Source organism: Tympanuchus pallidicinctus, unplaced genomic scaffold, assembly GCF_026119805.1.
Source record: "Tympanuchus pallidicinctus isolate F22 unplaced genomic scaffold, pur_lepc_1.0 scaffold37, whole genome shotgun sequence".
Taxonomy (NCBI): domain Eukaryota; kingdom Metazoa; phylum Chordata; class Aves; order Galliformes; family Phasianidae; genus Tympanuchus; species Tympanuchus pallidicinctus.
In genome coordinates this window covers 498,603-518,044 of record NW_026294755.1, presented here as the reverse complement: position 1 = coordinate 518,044, position 19,442 = coordinate 498,603, and the positions used below count along the sequence as shown (strand labels likewise).

General features: G+C 50.6%; 1 protein-coding gene across 10 annotated transcripts in view; it reads left to right on the top strand.

Moving 5' to 3' along the window:
• The window catches only part of TANC2 (tetratricopeptide repeat, ankyrin repeat and coiled-coil containing 2), a 176,478-nt gene that overhangs the window by 20,989 nt on the left and 136,047 nt on the right, over window positions 1-19,442 (top strand). For 8 of the 10 annotated variants that reach the window (XM_052699462.1, XM_052699459.1, XM_052699465.1 and 5 more), the window contains exon 1: window positions 6,740-6,838. The exons of the other annotated variants lie outside the window; for them this stretch is intronic. The gene's annotated coding sequence lies outside the window, so the exon portion shown is untranslated. Of the gene's footprint in view, window positions 1-6,739; window positions 6,839-19,442 lie in introns of those variants that run through there. 10 annotated transcript variants of the gene reach the window in all.

The following is a 19,442-nucleotide window of genomic DNA, read 5'->3' as shown; positions in this document are numbered from 1 at the left end:
GATGGAATGGGAGTCCTTCATAGGGATGAACCAGCGGAGCACCTCACTTAGATCTCTTCCAGTGAAGAGCCCCTAAACTTCTGGCTGAAGTGGTGGAGGGGCCTGCAGGCGGTGGCAGAGAGCCTGTGCTGCTCCTCCTTGCATGGAAAGCTCGGAGGTATTGCTGGGCTCCTTTGCCACGAGCACGCATGGAGGGAATCCAGTGGCAGCAGGAGCAATCTGTAGCTCTCCGGTGTCGCCTCGTCAGTATAAGTTCATTATCAACCTTTGTTTCTCAGTGTGGGTTTAGTCTGCAGACAGCACCTCTGGAATGGGAGGAAGAAATTACTTTATGTGTGAGCTTCTGTTAACTGTCAGTGCAAAAGACCGATATACGAAACAGAGGCAAGGGCTGCAATGGCAACTGGGATCAACTGAAGTAAGGAAAGTGTTAAAAAGGAACTGCAGATCAAAGAGTCATTTTTCACTTTGTAAATCCACCTCAAGTACCTCTACAGTGTCATTAGTCCTGAAGATCTGGATTCCTGTGCTGCCACAGAGTGCTTCTATTGCTAGCAGAGGGATCTGTCGCTGAACTGCAGCCACCTCCAGGGTGTAAAACAACACCAGACTGATGGCACACAGGAGTGGCTCACAACAGTGTCAGAAAGAAGAGTCAGGAGAATAACAGAGCAGTTGGGAAGGTCTGCAGGAAGGACGTATCAATAAACATGGAGTAATAGGCTCAGCAAGCTACGTTTGGGGCATTTCTGTGCCTTTAAGATACGATTCTGAGGAAAAAAATGCCATTAATTGTTATTAATAAGAAGCTGAACCCCCATTTTTCCCTTTCTGGCTGACACCAGGGTTCCCAGGGAAGCGGTGTGAGGACTGTGCCGGGCCTGGAGATCCTCTGACCTGTCACCTCAGTTGGGAGGCTGTTGTGAGAAAGGCAGCAATGATTACAGGAGACACTGAATAGGAACAGAGAAAATTATGATCACTTTCCTGAAATGAGAGACCCACACCCCCTTTCATAATAAGAAAATCCTTTGAATGTAGCCCACACATGTTTCAGGGGCGGCTGCTTTACTGATCATTGCAAGCCAAAATGTTCTGTCAGTACACACCTACTTCCCAAAACCAGTTGGGTTCATTAAGAGAAGGTTCATGTTGTGGTTCATGTGCCTTTCGGAAAATGGAATAAACAGCAATCTTGATTCCCTTGGGATAAAAAAAAGTGTAGATTCTGCCAGTTGGTTTGTAATATGAGCGTGCTTTGCACGGTGTATTTTTACAGCTGCCTTATCAGTTTCCTGAAATGAATCAGGGCAGAGCAAACAGTTTAGGAATGTCATGAAGAAAGGATTTGGAGCGTCGCTGTGGTTCGTGATAGTGATGCCCTCTTGGGACAGCATTTCAGAGTCAGGAGATACCCGACTGGAGATGGGAATAACGCTTTTACAACATTACTGCAGACAAATTCATCAGCTGTTGTGTCTGCCCTGGGCTGGAGGCACGCTCTTCACTCTTTGTGACAGTCTGACTTGATGCCGCTGCTGGACAGGAGGCACTTCCAGGCCTCCGGCTGTGAGATGCCGTTTTGCCACATGTGGTGGTTTCTGCCGTCTCAATTCATCTCCGTGGGAGCTGAGGGAAGTTTGCAAAGCTGAGTGCTTCCTAGTGCCGAGGCATCAGCTCCACCTAAACCAACTGCTGAGGGTCAGCCTTCCTCACGTCGAGGGCTGCTGGGAGCAGTGGGGCTGATATGGTGTAGGAGAATCCGAGATACGGAGGAGGAAGCGCTTCTGTTAGATCTGGAAAGAGCTGCTGTGCTGTTTGCTCTTCACCTGTGCCCACGTAACAAAATGACCACTCAGACCAACGCTCTCATGTAGCACTTTGGATTTTGGGTAGGCGAGCAATTAAAAAAATCTATCTTGATTGGTTGAACGAGAGACACGACGTGCTGGAGAAGAACCTGACTTGTTCTGTTAATGCTGGGATGGCTTAATGGAGTGTATGGAGCTCTTGTAGCAGTTTGGATAAGTACCAGTTTTTCCATCACCACTGAGTTACAGCGTGTTTGACAGAAACAGAGTGAACCAAAGCTTTATCCTTTCCTAAGAATGACTTTGACTAAAGCTGTGCTCTTTTCAGTGCAGCACGTGAGATCAATTTATCAAACCGCTGACAGTTATGCTTTAAATAAATAGCCTTATTATTTTGTTGGCTTGCAAAGTATTGATTGCTGCTTTAGAACCAGTATTGTTCCAAGGTCTGGTGGTGAAGGAGTGCTGTTGGGCTTTCCTAAAGGTCCCGCGGGTGTGGGCTGCAAAGGGTGGCAGTGCCCTATGAGTGCCTGCTCAGCAGAATTCTGTGCATCAGCTTTGTGGTGTTCTGGATTCAGGGCTTTCCTGATATGGTTTGTTGTCTTCTGGGAGAAGTGGCTAGAGTTGATAATTTTCTACCTACCTGAAAAGCTTAAATTGCATTTAGCTGGAAGTCAGGACTTGTATCTGCACAGCACCACTGCTTCTGTCCACACGCTGCATCTGCCCTTCCAGGCTGCTGCAAATTGCCCAAGGAATCCAAGCCATGACTGCAGTGCCCAGACCAGGCTCAAATTTGCCTATTTTATGACAAACTCTTACTGTCTCTGTGGATAGGACATCCCAGTGTTGACACAAAGGCTATTTCAGTGCTTAACCATCCGTGCCATTAAAAAATTACTCCTAATTTCCAATCAGAATCATCATTGCCGTGTTTTATTCCCGGTACCTCTTGTCTGTTCGTGTCAGTGATGGAGAACAAATAATTCCTTGCCTTTCCCGTTGATCTTAGACATGCATGAAGGTTGTTGTCTCCTTTCCTTTTGTTTTAGCACACCAAATTGTTCCTCTTAGTGGAGAAGAGAATGGAAATAAGTGGGACAGGCAGAAAATAGCACCATAATTGGTCTTCTTTTTCCTGGGCAGTACTTATTTGCAGAAGTGTTTTCTTAAACTGATTGGGCTAATTAGAACCACAAGGCTAATTTTGGAGTGTGCAGCCCCTATAGCAGCAATCTTTGAACTCTGTAGAAAAGGATGAAAAAAATAGAAAGCTTCTCAAAGTTTTGTGGCTGTTCTCATTGGTCAGCCAACTGATGTCATGTTTGTGCACACAGACCATTGCAGCAAAAACTGGTCCGTGCTGAACAGCTTTCAGATAAATAACAGAATGCTGGGCCAGAAATACAAATGGATGTGGGAGGTTCCAAGTGAGGGACACACACAAACTGGAAGTGGAGCTGCTCGCAGCGTATGGTGGCCACAGAGCGTGTCCCATAGATGGCTTGTAGCAAAACTGCAGTTGTGTAACGCTGATCTGGCCACAAATGAGCGTTCACTTGATTGCCATCAGCAGCCATTAACTCTTACGGACAGAGTCAAGTTGGTCGTGGTGTGACTGAGTGAGGAAAAGCCAGAAGCTGCTCTTCTGTTTGGGTGCACAGAAATTCTGGTACCTTCTGTCTGCAGAGAACACACCAACTCTGTAACGTGAACAAATCCGAAGGTGCAGTAATGACTCTTCTTTCTCTACGTGAGTGCTGTTTGCACTCTGATCGCTGCACCCCGGTGTGCCAGAGCTGCGTTATTTCTCTCAAGATGTTATCTTGATCACATGCAATCATTAAAGCTCCCTTAGTGCCTCTCAAGTGGAAAATGTTGAGCTTGGCATTGTTGCTGAAGTATGATCTGCATAAATACATCCTCTCTTCCAAACTTGCAGTTATGATTTGCCATACACTATTATTCTTTCACTAATGGGTGTTTGCTGTTAAACAGAATCTCTGAGGTTTCCCTTTGCAGTTGGTTCCGCATTGTCTGCCCATCGCACCCCTGAGCAGGTGTGTGCAGGAAATGAAGCTGCTTTTACTTACCCTTGTTCTTGTTTATCCTCAGAAGTTCTGTCCGCAAGTCCCTGCGTCAGCTGTTGCTCAGATGGAGGGCATTGCTGGTGTCCAAACGCAATGCTGATGGTAGAAGAAGGATCACAAAGCACGCATTTATTCCCATTCAGACAAAATGCAGTCAGTTACCCACAGGTCAAGATGCTCTTGCCAAAAATTGCAAAAATGAAAATTGAACAGCCGGCAAAACAAAAATCTCCCTTTCATTCTGCAAAAAAAAAATACCAACCCCAAATCTATTTGAACACTCCCAGGCTGCACGAATAGACATGCTGTTCATTAGTGAAGGGATGGTGGAACCGCTGTTCTGTCACGCCGCTGCAGTGTGAAGAAAATCAGCATCTCACATCTAGACATTGCTCTAAAATATTTCCTCCATAGGCATCGATTTCTTAGGTAACAAATGTTGCAAGCGATGTTTATTTTTATATGGTCACGCTGAATAGCATCCATCTGGAAGTTTATCTGATGGTATCTGATTTAAGAGACCGAGCGTTTTAATATCTTACCGTAGGTATTGTGGCTGATTAAGAGACAAGATCTTGTTTATTACAGCCATTTTATTTTTCTTTGCTGTCGTACAAACTTCATGTCAGTTTGCTGCAAAGACCACGCAAAACGTAAGGAGTTGATTGAGGTTTGATGTCATTTTTTGTAGCTCCCTGTTTCACCAGGAAATTGTCTCCATCAGGGGTTGTCAAGCTAAGGGGCCAGAGGTGATAAGGTGTGGATGTGACCAAAGGGGAACTTGGATCAAAATCCAGAATGGTGACCCTGAAACCCCCCCCCATCCCTGAGTCCATGCTTGAAGCCTTAAGTGCTATGGGTATTTTGTGTTGATATTCTTCAAATACCTGCTGTTGTGCCTCTGCAGTCCTGCAGGTCTGGGCGGGTTGGTGCCACACATGAATTCTGAACAGCCAGGATGCAGGAACCAAGCGTGCCTGTGTGTCCCAAAGGCATTTTCAGAACAAACCTCGTGTGTTCCAATGGGATCTGGTTCCCTGCAAAGAGGAGGCTGTTGGGATGGCAGGCAAGGATGCTTTCTTTTCAGTCTGCAAGGATTTCAATCCCAAGCACTGACTTGGAGCAGTGGGTTCCTGCTTGGAGGGCACCCAGCTGAGATTAACGCACTGTACATAGCTTGGGCAACAGCATAAATACATCGGAATCACATCTGCTTCAGGAGGTCCTACAGCCAGAAATGCTGCAGACAGCCATAAGACCTGGGGGAACCATTCCACATGCCCGTGCTGAAGCATCCACTCCAGGCCACTGTGAGGACAATGCAGAAAACGGACCCTCTGTCACTGCTCCTAAATGCCTCCGGGTGCCCAGCACCAGTGAGTATTGGGCTCACATGGCTGAGTGTGCAGACATTCAGGTTCAGCTCCTGTGTTCCTGTCTGCTCTCCTGCCATTGCCTTGTTTCCCTTTGGCTCCTCAGCTCTGTATGGGAGCATCACATCTCCCTGTCATCCACAAACTTACGGCCTGGGATCTGTTCTCTTCGTAACGATACGGTGACATATATAAAGCATCTGACATCAGTTCTGAGAATATATTCTCGTAGGTGGAACTATTATGTTCACGGTGCTGTAACGCAGAGGCAGTGATTTGCTATGCTAATAAGTCGCTGAAGGAAAACACGGGAATTATTCTGACGACATCTTATTCCCCTCTAGTGTACGTGGTCGAAAAAGACCAAAGGGCAACAGCGGATCAGCAATTAAGAGACGGCACTTCTGCTGGGAGCAGTGAAGGAGGTTGGGAGGCTGCGGGTTTCTGTTTCTGGAAGGTTCCGTGCTGCTGTTCCGCTAAGCGCAGATTGCTGGGCGCCGGGGGCTGCGTGGAATCCCCAAACTCGGAGCTGCAGGGTTGTGGCGCTCAGGGTTGTGCTCAGTGGGCATGGTGGGGAGCTGAGAGCGCTTTTCCAATCTTCGTGGCTGTGTGGTGATGAATTGTGTGATATGTGTTCACTCTGGGCCGTGCCTGGTTGCCAAAATGTGGCTCTGGTTCCCAAAGCGTGGCTCTGTCCATCTTCTGTGACAAACGCACAGCCAAACCCAAGCAGTGCGGCCTCTTCTTCTTCTGGCCCCTTCCTGAGTGGGGTTTTTCCACCACCCTTGATTTTTGCCCACGCCTGTGTTTGCCCCATTGCTTCACCAGCGCTGAGGGAATAATGGTGGGACGACGGGGCATCGTCCGGCCCGGTGAGTGTAGGGACTGCAATTAACTTAATTAAAAGGAACACTTTGTACTGCCGCCGAAAAGATCCTTCTCTTGAGTAAGGCCGAAATGTCAGCCTGTCTGCCTAAGCGGGGCAGGGCCGGGCACCGAGGTGCGGCCGCGACGCCTCAGCCCCGCGCTGACGGACGCCGCCTGAGCGCCGCTCCCGCCTTCCCGCCCTCACGGCGGGACGGACGCGCGACCCCTCACAGCGCGGAGCCACGCCCACTCGCTGTCGCGACCGTGCCCAGCGCCGGCGGAGGAAAGGGGACGCGCTTTGCATAGCCACGCCCCCTCATGAATACCCATCCGCCCCGCCCGCCTCACCTCCGCGCGCGTCGCAGGGACGAAGGGAAGGAGGGAGGGAGCCGGGGGCGCGCCCGCCGTTCCCTTCCCCCTCCACCCGGGGGGCGAGCGCAGCCCCGCCCGCTTTTTCCCTTCGCCCTCCGCGCGGCCCTGCGCGCGCGCCCGCGAGGCGGCGGCGCGCTGCTCCGGAGGGAAGGAGTGAACGCGCGGGGCGGGGAGGTGGGTGCAGAGCCGCCGCCGCTCCCCGGGAGCAGCCGCAGAGCCGCCGCCCCCCCCCCGCGACTGCGCGCAGCCCCTCCCCGCCGGGCGCGCGCCCGCAGCGGCGCTGTGCTGAGCGGGAGCGTTGTGCGTGCGGGAGGGCCGCCGGCAGGTACGGGTGTGTGAGTGTGTCGGAGGGGGGGTGTATGTCGGCGACATGTCGGGGGGGCAGCGCGGTGTCGGGGGTTTCCGCGGCTCCTGGTTGTGTTGGGGAAGGGGATCGGCCTCGGTGCGGGGAAGCGGCGCCCGCAGCGCCGCCAGTGTCTGGAAATGAGGAGGGGGCGCGGCGCGGGGTGCGGGGAATGGGAGCGGGGATTGGAAGCGGAATGGCCGCGGGGGGGTCGGCAGCGCCGCTTTGATGCCCCGAGGGGAGGGGAGTGGTGGCGGAGCGGGGCGGGGGGCGCGGAGCCGCAGCGTTGCCCGGGGGGGGGGGGGGCGAAGGGGCTGCGGGCGGTGCGGGCGGTGGGCGCCGCCTCTCCGCTCCACCTCAGAGCCCGGAACGGAGCGCGGAGCGTCCGTCCGTAAGGCGTGAATTCGAAAAGAAATCCCTGCGAAGGTGCGGAAATCAGCGCGTTTCGGTGCTCCGGGGCTGTCGGCGGTGCGCTGGGCGCCGTGCTGGGATCGCCGGGCGGTTGTAACGCGGGGCTGTGCGGGTTCCGCTGCGGCTCCGCTCTCACGGCTGACTCAGGCGGTGCTGGGAATTCGTTCGTGCTCGGTGGCGGCTGCTGCTCTGTAGCGGTTCCCATCTTGCTTTCATCTCCGTTGGTTTGGCCGTGATGCGCTGTTTGCTTGTCTGTTTTTTTTTTTTTAGCTGGAATTCCTTTTTTCTTCTGAGCAAAAATGTGTTTCCTAAGGTACCTTTCAGCATTTCAGGCGATGCACGCCAGATTGACTTTCTATGAAACCTTCAGAATGCAAGTCTACATAGAATGCAACCTTTAGAACGGAGAAACCCTCAAACATAGCTGGCAGATCGGGCGAAATGTCAGTTGTTTTTTACTGCAGCAGTGCATGCAGGCACACCCACCTTCCAGCCTGTGCTGCTCATGATGGATGGCAGTGTGTGGCACAGTGTGTGGCAGTGCCTTTGGTCCAGATGTGTGTCCCTCAGCACAGCTGCACACAGCGGGTCCTGCAGGCTCTGCTTCCCGTCTGGTTTTGCAGCAGAAGGCTTCACCTGCGAGCTCTCCTGCTTTGCTTACAGCAGGTTGGAGGGTTGCTGGCGTAGAATCTTAGTCTGCCTTTCATTCCATGGTGCTGTTACATCAGTAATAGGTTGAGGATGCTCCATCCCTGCAAGCATTCAAGGCCAGGCTGGATGTGGCTCTGGGCAGCCTGGTCTGGTGGCTGGCGACCCTGCACATAGCATAGGGTTGGAGCCAGATGATCATTGTGGTCCTTTGCAACCCAGGCCATTCTATGATTAATAGAATATATATAATTTATTTATTAAACAGCGAAAGCAAAAGGAGCTGGAAAACACTCTAGAGCTAAACCGAACCAACATAAAGCCCGTGGTGCATTGAAGAAGGGAAGCAAAAATGCAGCTTAAAACCCCTTGAACTTTGTGTACCGGTTCTTATGTAAGTTATGTTCTTCTTTACTCTTTGTGCAAGTTTTTCCTTCTCTAGAGCTGGGCTCTACTGGGAGGGCGCCCAGTGCAGTGCTGTGCCCATGGGATGTGAGTGAAGCCCTGGGTGTCTCCAGAAGCATCACTTCAGGTGTGTAAGGTCCATCAGGGCAGAGTCTCACAACCTTCCTAGTGTCATTCATTGTAACTCTTGCAGTCAGCTTCATCACTCCATCCAAATGGCATCTTGCACTTTCTGCCCAGCATGGTTAATACATAGATATGAACATTGGTGAGCACTGCGTGCATCTGTGCAGTGAGCAGCAGCAGTGTGGCTGTGCAGGAGCACGGAGCTCTGTGCTCATCGCTTCGCTGGGAGCAACTGACCTGCTGGTGGTTCCTGACTGCCACAGAATCACAGAATGGCCTGAGTTGAAAAGGAGCACAGTGCTCATCTGCTTCCAATCCCCTGCTGTGTGCAGGTCACCAACCAGCAGCCCAGGCTGCCCAGAGCCACATCCAGCCTGGCCTTGAATGCCTGCAGGGATGGGGCATCCACAGCCTCCTTGGGCAACCTGTGCCAGTGCCTCACCACCCTCTGGGGGAAAAAATTCCTCCTGATATCCAACCTCAACCTCCCCTGTCTCACTTTAAAACCATTCCCCCTTGTCCCATCACCATCCACCCTTGTTACTCTTCCCCCAGACACACGTGTTCCCTTCTGCTCCGAGGTGAGGAGCATTCCTGCTCTGTGCACTGCACAGAAACCCGTGTTCAGAGCCCACTGCGTCCGCAGATATTTGCATGGATGAGGAATTGGGATCATTCTTGTGCTTTATTTGCTAACTGGACTTTGAGCTTCAAAAAACAAATTCTACTTATGCTCCTATGCGTTATTCTAGTCCCATTATTTTGTGGATGTGGAATGCAGCAGTTTGGTTTACGTTCACTTAAGAAGTAGGAAGTTTGAATGCAGGCCCTGCGTTAATTAGAGGGGGGAAATAGGTTGGTGTGTGTGCCTGCAGCAGGAGGAGCTGGGAACGTGGATGGAGCCCCAAAAGGTGCTTGTGGCACTGCTCAACTCTGCACAGAGCAGAGGGCTGCAACATGGGGTGGGTGGGCAGGCTGGGGGCAGCCTGCCTTGTCCTCCCATGGGGGAGGTCTGTAGTGGGAATGCTGCATGGCTCTGATACAGGAGCTGCAGTGTTCCACATCATCAGGAAGGAAATCTCCGGAATCGTCCATAGCCCTCCCTGTGTTCTTTTGGGCAGCACTCACTGCTTGTCTTCCTGATAGGTGTTGAATGATTTATTTATAGTGCTGCGGTGTGAGAAGCTCCACCTTGAAAGCTTCTCTTTAAAAAAGCATCGGTAATTATAGAGTGCTGCTTTCATGTTTGACTCAGATTTATTTTCATGCCACGCTGCCTGGCTGCTGGAGGAATCGTTGCTTAAAAACACACGGAGCGGTCGGTTTGGTGTGTGCCGTGCATGGAGAGCCACGAATCACCCGTGTTGACATGGCCCATGTTTGTTTTCTGTGTGTCTGCACTGTGGAAGGAGCACGATGTGACTGCAGGGTATCCTGGAGGTGGATGGAGGCTGCGTGGAAGGAAGGAGCTGCTCTGTTTCTCCCTTAGAAGAGGTCTGTCAGAGCCGTGGCGTTGTTGGAGCAGTGGGGTTGGCTTGTGGTTAACACAAATGGAGCTCTTGGTGCACATCCCAGCCTTCAGATCCTCGTGTGTGTGAATAACCCTCTTTCTGCCCCACAACTGCTTCCATTCACGCTGCTCCAGTCCATGTGAGTTACCAGAGTCATCTGATGAGCGCTGCTGACCCGGAGCCAGGCAGAGCAAGCGCAGAGCTCTGCTTGTTTCTGGGTGTGCAGAAAGCAGATGTGTGCCTTCCCTTAGCTGCAGCTCAGAGGGGCAGTGGTGTGCCTGCCTTCTTCCAGGCTCAGGGCGTCAGAAAGCTGCCATTTGTTCTCAGTGCCTCTCAGCCATGCTGGTGAATGTTCCGTTGCCCAAATCTTACTCACAGAACCACAGAACTGCCAGAGTTGGAAGGGACCTCAAGGATCGTGAATCTCCAACCCCCTTGCCATATGAAGGGCCACCAACCTCCACATTTAATACTAGATCTGCTGAAGTTGCTCACTGAGGTTGAACTGAAGCGATGGCCGTTCTGTAGCACAGAGTTGGAAGGGTTACATTGATGTAAGAAAGTCTGCTGGGTAGGTGAGCTCTTGTTTTCAACAGCAGTCACGTTGGGAATGTGTTAGTAATTACTGACAGGGAGAAAAGAGATGGTTGATCTGTGTCTGTGCAGCAGAGGACTTTTCCTATTTGCTTACTTTATTTTTCCCTTCGTGCTGCTCAGGGACATGATTTAGCAGAGAGTTGTTAGACTTAGGGTGGTATGGTTGAGTTGCAGTTGGGCTGGATGATCTTGAAGGTCTTTTGCAAGCTGAGCAATTCTGTGATTCTATTTATTGTATGTTGAGGACAGCCTGGTAAAGCAGGATTCTCCACCAGGTGGGCTTTCTGATCTTGGATCATAGAGTGTGAAACTGGAGGGGCCCGGAGGTGTCGGAGTGGTTGGCTGATGTGTGGCTGAACCCTGTTCATGGGCTGCCACGTTGTGCCCATCTTTCCTGGGCTGCTTCCCTCTGAGTTTGATATGAAGTTGGGGTGAAAAGCTGGGAGGTAACTGCAGGGAGAAGCAGATGTGAGTTGGGGTCTTCCTGGCCGTGTGTCAATGCTCAGCTGCAGGAGGACATGTTAAAGGGCTCAGATGCTTTCTGCAGAGGTGGATGCCTCATAGCTCCTTTCCTTTGCAGTGTGCAGCAGAGGACACGTCTGCCCTTGTGTTTGCCCCTGTGCATCTCCTCCAGAGCGCGTTTCCCCTGTGCACATCTCCTGTTGTTTCCTGTGTGTTCTGCATTGAGATGCTCTTTCTGACAGCTGCATGCTCGTGATGTTCCAGATAGCAATCAGAAGAGGTCCAGGAGCTGAATGGTGAGGTTCTTAATGCTGAGAATGTCACCTGAGAAACATACAGCTGTGGGCAGCAGCAGATGTGTGGCTGTGGGGGGGGGGGGGAAGGCAGCATGATGGTCAGGGCCTCTGAGTGCAGGACATTGGGCCAAAGGTTGGACCCTTCCCATAGGCGGCAGATCTGCAAAGGGCAGACAGTGGGAGGGGGACAGCTTCCCCTCCTGGAGAGATATTACGGAAGGAATAAGGGAGGTTATGAACAAGGGGAAAAACAAGTGAAATGTCGTGAGGATGGACTGGCAACATGTGAACGTGCAGAGATAGGAGGCAGAGGGAATTGTGCATCAGACTTCTTTGGCAGCTGTGATGCTGAGCTGTGGAGCTGTGCAGGAGCGGTGGGTGCAGCGAGCCGTGGCAGGCAGTGCTCATGCTGTGGGTTTTGCTGGCCAGCCCCCAACCCTTGGGCCCTGCAGTTCTTCCCATGGCTTTGTGCTGAAGGATTCATCTGAATGGTGGGGTTTCATCTACAGTGCTTCAGGTGTGGCTGCTTAAATTGGGACCTGGTACTTGTTATGTTTTTGAGCTGCTTGAATAACTCCTGTTGTAAGAAATCTCCCATTTGCAGTTGTAACAGGCATTGTTTCCTGCTCGGATCGCTCTTTCCTATTTCATTTTCTGCATAAGGTTTGGTCAGAGGCCCCCTGCTCACATCCTGCTGTTGCACCCATTCACTGGGGCAGCTGGAGCTGCAGTCTCTGCAGGCAGCCTTCCATCAGCACAGCCCATGGGTGGTGGTGTGTCGGAGCATCCGCTGCCCGTCTGCCTTCAGGAGCAGGGATTTGGTGCAGCAGGCACCGAAGGAGGATTGTTCTGAAGGCTGAAGCCATAGCGGAGCTGCATGTGCCCACCTGCGTTCTCTTCAGGCTGGTGATGTTATCTGTCTCTGGATTTCTTTTCATGCGTCGCTGACAGCAGGCAGTGCTCCTACACCTCCTCAGCAGAGGTGGAGTGTTACCATCTGTCACCGTGTGGGCAGCAGTCATCCCAAAAAGTAATGGCAGTGGGAGTTGTTGCCAGTTACAAGTTGTGATCACAAGCCAAATGGCGCACTTCTAAATTAATACGTTTCCAAAGGGAAAGAGGTGCAAGTGTTGATTTTTGCCAAGTATTTTCAGTGGCGGGCACTCTGCTGGGGTCTTGGCTTGGTGGCGTTCAGTGAGTGTGTGAGGGACCATCGCCCTCAGTGATACGTGGGGAACTGAGCTCGTGCAGGGCTGCAGATGGGGGTCTTGTAAGAGAGTGAATGATGGAGTGGCTCCTGTTGGCTTTGCCTGATGGGAACTGAAGGATGTGGTGTTGTCCTTTGGCACAACCAGCTCTGAGCAGGGCTCTGCTGCTGCCCTTGGGTCATAGGGAAGTGCCTGGTGCGGTGTGAGGTGGGAAGATGCCCTGTGCTCAGTCTGGTTGGTTGGAAGGGTTTATATCTCACATCCTTGGGCAGGGCACCAAGCCTCCTATAATGCTTATACAATCACTTATCAACAGGGAGAATGCACTTATCGTTTAGAACTGACTATCAATCACGTAAGCTAAGTTTTAATTAGAGAGCCCAGACAGAAAATGTCTCGTAGGCAGGTAGGAAGAGTTGGAACTGATCTTTTTTTTATAATTATTTTTAAATATGGAATTAAAGTAACAACAATAGGTGAAGATAACGTGACACATCTCCTTGGTGCCCCTTTTCCTTCATCATGTTGGATCCTGACGGAGAGCAGCTGTGGATTCAGCATCACTGACGGCATCAGAAAATGATGGTCATTACTCTTCGAATAGAGGCATTTAGAGAATAACAAAAAGGAATGCCATGACAACCTGAGCCTTACAGATGACCCTTTCCGTGCATTTTCTGTTTGTAAGTACATAAGGGGAAGTACAAACATCCTGGGATATTTGTATTTGGATACAAATAACCTTTGGAACAGGTTGCCTAAGGAGGCTGTGGATGCCCCATCCGTGCAGGCATTCAAGGCCAGGCTGGATGTGGCTCTGGGCAGCCTGGGCTGCTGGTTGGTGACCTGCTCACAGCAGGGGGTTGGAACCAGGTGAGCATTGTGGTCCTTTTCAACCCGGGCCATTCTGTCATTCTGTGATTCTATCATCCTTGCTCAGATGGCACATGGAGGCTGTGCAGAGCCTCCGTGGGGCTGAGCCATGGCACCACTGTGTGGCTGTGAGCTGCGTCACCAAAGCGTGGTAACAAATGCAACAGATGGATTAACTCAGTTTAGTGGGAAATCTGTGCAACTGTCCATAGGCAAGCATTGCTTCTGCAATTCAGAAGGAGAAGGCTGTGACAGGCAAGGCCTGTAGGTGAGGCGTATCTCACCCACATACCAGTAATGGGAGCTGATCAGCATCAGCGCGATGCTGAGCCCAGAGAGCATCCCTGAGCAATTGGTATCTCGTAGATTCCCATCTCAGGGGAGTGGAAAAATGCCATGTATGGATTAATTGGAGTCAAAGATGGATGTAGATAAGGGCTCTGACGGCTCGTTGTTGTTTGTTTTGGGAGATGCCATCTGCACGGGGAGATGTAGAAGTGCTGAGCTGACATTTCCGAGCTGAACAGCTGATGTGTCTGAGACATCTTCCAGTGTGGGATGGAATGCTTCGATGTGAGCCCATCTGAAGGAATCCGTAGCAGTGCAGGGAAATGCCTGCTTTGAGTTGGTTTGCTTATTTATTAGAAGAGAAGAGGTAATTAAGTCTCCTGTATGCAAAATAAATGATCTGAAAACGGGAACGGCGGAGTTGAGAGCATGCAAAGCTCCGTGGAAGGTGCAAAAAGAAAGCAGAGCAGCACCAAAGGCAACGAAACCGAGGCAGACGACTTGATGTGAATGGCGGCTGTGTGTCTGCATGCTGCACTCACACCGAGCATGGGAAATTCGGGGTGGATCGGGGGCTTCAGAGCAGTGCGTTCTGTGGGAAGGTGGGCTTTGCGTGGAGCAGAGGGGAGGTGGAGCATGGTGAGGAGAGGTGTGGGTTGTGCTTACGTGCAAAGAATGTACTGACTCCTATTTCTGTCTGTCTGCCTGTCTGTGCCAGGACCCTGCTTCACAGTCCTGGCCTTTTCTCAGGGCTGGGCTGTGCTCTTGGTCCTGAATGTATCAGAGCTGTGCCCGTGCTCGGGCAGATAGGTTCTCAAAGAGCGCCTTTGTTGTTCTTCCTGCAGCTCTTTGGGGCTGTTAGCAGTGCTTCTGTCAGCACACAGCCCGTCTGCCTTGGCTGCTGCCCATTTCCCTGGCACAGCTGTAACCACGGAGTCCTTGCAATGCAGATAAGCTTTGCATCTGGCTCTTATTGCTCTGTGGGCTTGTTAGAAGACTGAAGGAACTGGGGCTGTTTGGTATGGGGAAGATGAGGCTGAGGGGAGACCGTTATTGCTTGCCTCACCTGGAGTTGTGTGTTCAGTTTTGGGCAGCTCAGAACAGCAAGGAATGGAGGTGCTGGAGCAGGTCGAAAGGAGGGCAACAAGGCTGTGAAGGGCTTGGAGAATATGGCCTATGAGGAGAGGTTGAAGCAACTGGGGCTGTTTGGCCTGGGGAAGAGGAGGCTGAGGGGAGAAATGTCTGAAAGGTGACTGCAGTGAGATTGGATTGGTCTCTTCTCACTGGTGACGGGATGAGGGGAAATGGCCTCAAGTTGCACCAGGGGAAGGTTTAGGTTGGATGCCAGGAAAAAACTTCTTTACAGTGTGAAGCACTGGAATGGGCTGCCCAGGGGGGTGGTGGAGGCAGCATCCCCGGATGTGTTCACAAAGCACCTGGATGTGCTGCTCAGGGCCGTGGGTTAGCAGAGGGTTGTGGGTTGGGGGAGTATGGAGAGGTTGCAGTTGGACTTGAGGGTCTTTTCCAACCTGAGCAGTTCTGTGATTCTCTGATTCTTTTGCAGTTTCAGACTCCTGTAATCATCTGTAAGACTGCATGATAAATGTAGGCAGTAATGACGTTTCTGAGCCTTCCACGCCGTGCTGCTGTGGTTCTGATCTGCTGCAGAGGAGCTCAGCACTGGGGTTGAATGTGTGCACGGATTTTCAAGTGAGGTAATGAGCGTGCTTTAGAAAGCACGTGCATGGGCGTTTCATCTGCTTACCACCCTGTAGATGAAGCAGTTCAGTTTAAGTGAGAAGGATACGCAGGGGTGGGTAACACTTGGTGAAGCAGTTAGCTCGTGTGGATGCTTTGCCAGGAGTTGCAGCATTCATGCAAACAGAAGGCACTGTAAGATTGCCTCTTATCTGATCTATCAGCGTGCTGTGTGTTCTATCTTGCTTGTAACTAGAATTTCACGTGACACGAAGCAGTTGTGATTAACTTCAGGCTCTCGTGCTGCATTTTTCCTTGCAGACAAACGTTTTTGCTGTCGGGAGATGAGATAAGGCCCTGCACATTGCACTGACTGCTCTGTGTCTGAGCAGTACATGGAAAGAGGAGCTTTTAGCAGAGATTTCCGCTTCTTCCCCCACTCATCTCTCCTGTAGGAAATTAATTTTGACATCACCTGGGCTTCGCGTGGTGGCTGTTGAGTTCTCTCTAAAAGTGAATACATTAACCATATATTAATGCTTCGTGTTGGCAAAATGTCCCATATTGTGTAAACAAGAACAGAGAGTGAATTCTGGAGCCTGACTGACTGATCTGTTTGTAGGGAGGTGTAGTTTGGCTCTGAAACTCGGGTGTGTGGCACAGTGAGCGTGGATGTACAGCTTGGGGTGAGGGTAAAGAATGAACTCCTAGGAATGTGCACACATCTGTGAAAGCCTTGGGCACATCTGCCTCTGTATTTTTGGGAGGAAGAGCAGTAAGATTGGTGTAGGCACAGATAGCATTGCTTTCTGCAGTGCCTGTGTAGGAACCAAAGCCAGGCTGGGTTCAGAGGAGCTGATCTGGTACAGAGGCTCTGTTTGTGCTTTGGAGATGCTCTGGGACACATCAGTAACACACAGCTGAAAGCCAGATAGCAAGAGCTGCATGTCGGTGCTTTCTGCTGTAAAAAAACAACAAAACAAACAACAACCAAACAGAAAATGCAGTTTGCATGCTGCTGTGGTTTTCTCCTGGTGTCAGAGTTGTTCTGTCTGAAATACTCATGCTAGGGGAAGTAGACCACAACATAGAATGTAGACCAGAACATAGAATGTGGACCAGAACGAAGACCAGACCGTAGAATGTAGGACAGAATGTAGACAAAATGTAGAGCAGAACGTAGATAGAACATGGACCAGAGTGTAGACCAGAGCGTAGTCCAGAATGTAGAAGGTGGACCAGAACATAGAATGTAGAACAGAATGTAGATAAAATACAGACCAGAACATAGAATGTAGAACAGAACATAGATCAGAACACAGGATGTAGACCAGACCATAGGATGTAGACCAGAACATAGAATATAGATAGAATGTAGACCAGAACATAGAACATGGAACAGAAAGTAGGACAGAATGTAGACAAAATATAGAGCAGAATGTAGACAGAATGTAGACAAGGATGTAGACCAGAATATGTTCAGTAAAAATAAATAAAATTTAAACTATTTATACTCTTATGCTTCTGAATAAGAAGCCACTTAAGCTATGCATGGCTGTGTTTGCATGCCTGATGCATCTCGTTTGATTGAAAGCCTCAATGCTTCTCATTCCTTTTAGGAATAGGAGAGGGGTCTCCAGGTTTCATCTTGTTTCATTTTTATGCCTTTTTGTGCATTTGCTGTTCCCCTGGCTCTGCCAGGCTGCAAGTTGCTCGCAGGCTTTTGCTAAACGTTTAGGCAAAAAAAATCAACTTTAGGCTAACGGAGTTGCAGCTATTCTGGGGTACTGTAAGAAAGATACAGGAGAGCCCAGTATTATTTCAAGTGTGTGTTGGTTTTTTAATTGTGTTTACCTCTAGTGTAGCTCCCAGATGCATATTACTTTTGCATATTACTCATTATAGAAACATCAGGTTGGTTTTCCTTCCTCTATTTGTGCTCTTCCCCTTCCTCTCTCCACCCCCCCTTCCCATCCGGCTGTTGTTACATCCCTGCAGTGCTGTGCATCCGACTCGCAGGGCCTGACATCGACCGCGTGGAAGCTCCCAGCTCCTCCAGTCTGGTGCTGCTGAATCACAGAATCACAGAATGGCTGGAGCTGCCCACCAAGGAGGTGCAGACAGCTGGGAGCTGCGTTGTCTCAGTGTGTGTTGGTTGCTGTTTCACCCGTGTCACCTCCTGCGTCTTCGTGGTAGGTGGGGTGCTTGGATTCTGAGCAGCAGCAAGGTGTTCCTGAGTGTGCTTTGTGATCAGGTAGTGGTGTGTTAGGTGTGCAGGTCAGGCAGCGGGGGGAGCAGCTGGAGGATGCTGAGTGTAGCAATGCACTGAAGAGCCTGCTTGAAAAAGGCAACTGATCTCCGGATGGAAGGATTGGGGGTAACAACACTTGTCTGGGGGGTAGGGCTGACTCGGCTGAGTGCTTTAGAAGTCAGATAGGGTTTTAAGGCATCTGGAGCTGTGCTCCTGCAGGTGACAGTCCCCATCCTGTGCATGGGACGCTGGTTGTCCACAGGTGGCTGCGTGTGCATCCCGCTTTCCTGCTTGGATGCACAGGCACTGCTCTTCTGTGATGGTAGGGATTAAAAATTAAAGAGTACATCATTTAAAAAGTGCTCTGTTTAATATTTGGTCCCTGGAGTTACATCTGTGGGGCAGTGGGTGAGGGCAGTGCTGGGAGCAGTGCTGCTGCAATGAGAGTCCCAAAGAGTTTTAAGGCATCATAGGATCGTAGAATGACCTGGGTTGAAAAGGACCACAGTGACCATCTAGTTTCAAACCCCTGCTGTGTGCAGGGTTGCCAACCAGCAGACCAGGCTGCACAGAGCCACATCCAGCCTGTGTGCTGGTGAACTGAATATTGGCTGGTGTTATACAGGTACACTTCTGTTGTCTCCAGATTGAGCTGGCAAGCAGAGTGGTGCTATTTCTCTAAAATCTTAATAGTAAAGATTCTATGGTTACACATCTGCTCCTCTCCTGTTGGTGACGTAGAACTAATAGCAGTCTGCATGTCTTGTGTGTTGGTGTGCCATTCAGAACCGCGTGGTGGAAATGCACAGAACACACAGTTTGCTGTGGGAGCTGTGAACCCAACCTGTGCACACTGATGTGAAATAGCAGGAATAATTCCAAGGATTCCTCCTGTTGGCATCAGTGCTTTGGTACAGCAGAGCTTCCATCTTCTGCCCAAGATAACACACAGCAGTGCACAAAGGCTTTGCTGTCTCCATCCCTGTGCTCTAGAGCATGGACTCCTGCACTGCAGCACCAGCATCTTATATTCAGCATTCAAATGTGTGCTCTGGGGTTTGGGTTGGATTCATGCACTGGTGTGATGACAAACTTCATGCAGATGGATGGAAGTGTTTCCTACAGATGGTTACATCACGGAAGAAGGAAGCAGCGACGTTTTATTGCACCTCTAAAACCAGAAAATGGGAAGAATTTGTTATGTTTTGTGGCAGTAACATCTCTGAAACAAGCAAGCTGCCTGGATCTGAATGGATAAAAGTGGCACGAAGAGAGATCTCTGTTTTAGAGCTCAGTGCGTTGTGTTGGTCTTCTAACAGCATGCGGAATGTTGCTGGTGTCACTGCTGGTGTGTGTGGGGTGGCTGGGGGCATCATCAGGGCACTGAGATGATCAGAGGGCTGGAGCAGCTCTCCTATGAGGAAAGGTTGGGGAACTGGGCTTGTTTAGGTTGGAGAAGAGAAAGCTCCAGGGAGACCTCATGGTGGCCTTCCAGTACTTGAAGGGAGAGTATAAACAGGAGGGGAACGGCTGTTTATGAGGGTGGATGGTGATAGGACAAGGGGAATGGTTTTAAAGTGAGACAGGGGAGGTTTAGGTTGGATATGAGGAGGAATTTTTTGACCCAGAGGGTGGTGAGGCACTGGCACAGGTTGCCCAAGGAGGCTGTGGATGCCCCATCCCTGCAGGCATTCAAGGCCAGGCTGTCCAAATCTCAGTTTAAGGGTTGCTGTGTAATGTCATTGAGAAGTGGCATAGCAGCTGCCAGGTCTGTCATTGGAATGTTGGTCTCACATAGACAGCCAGTCCTTG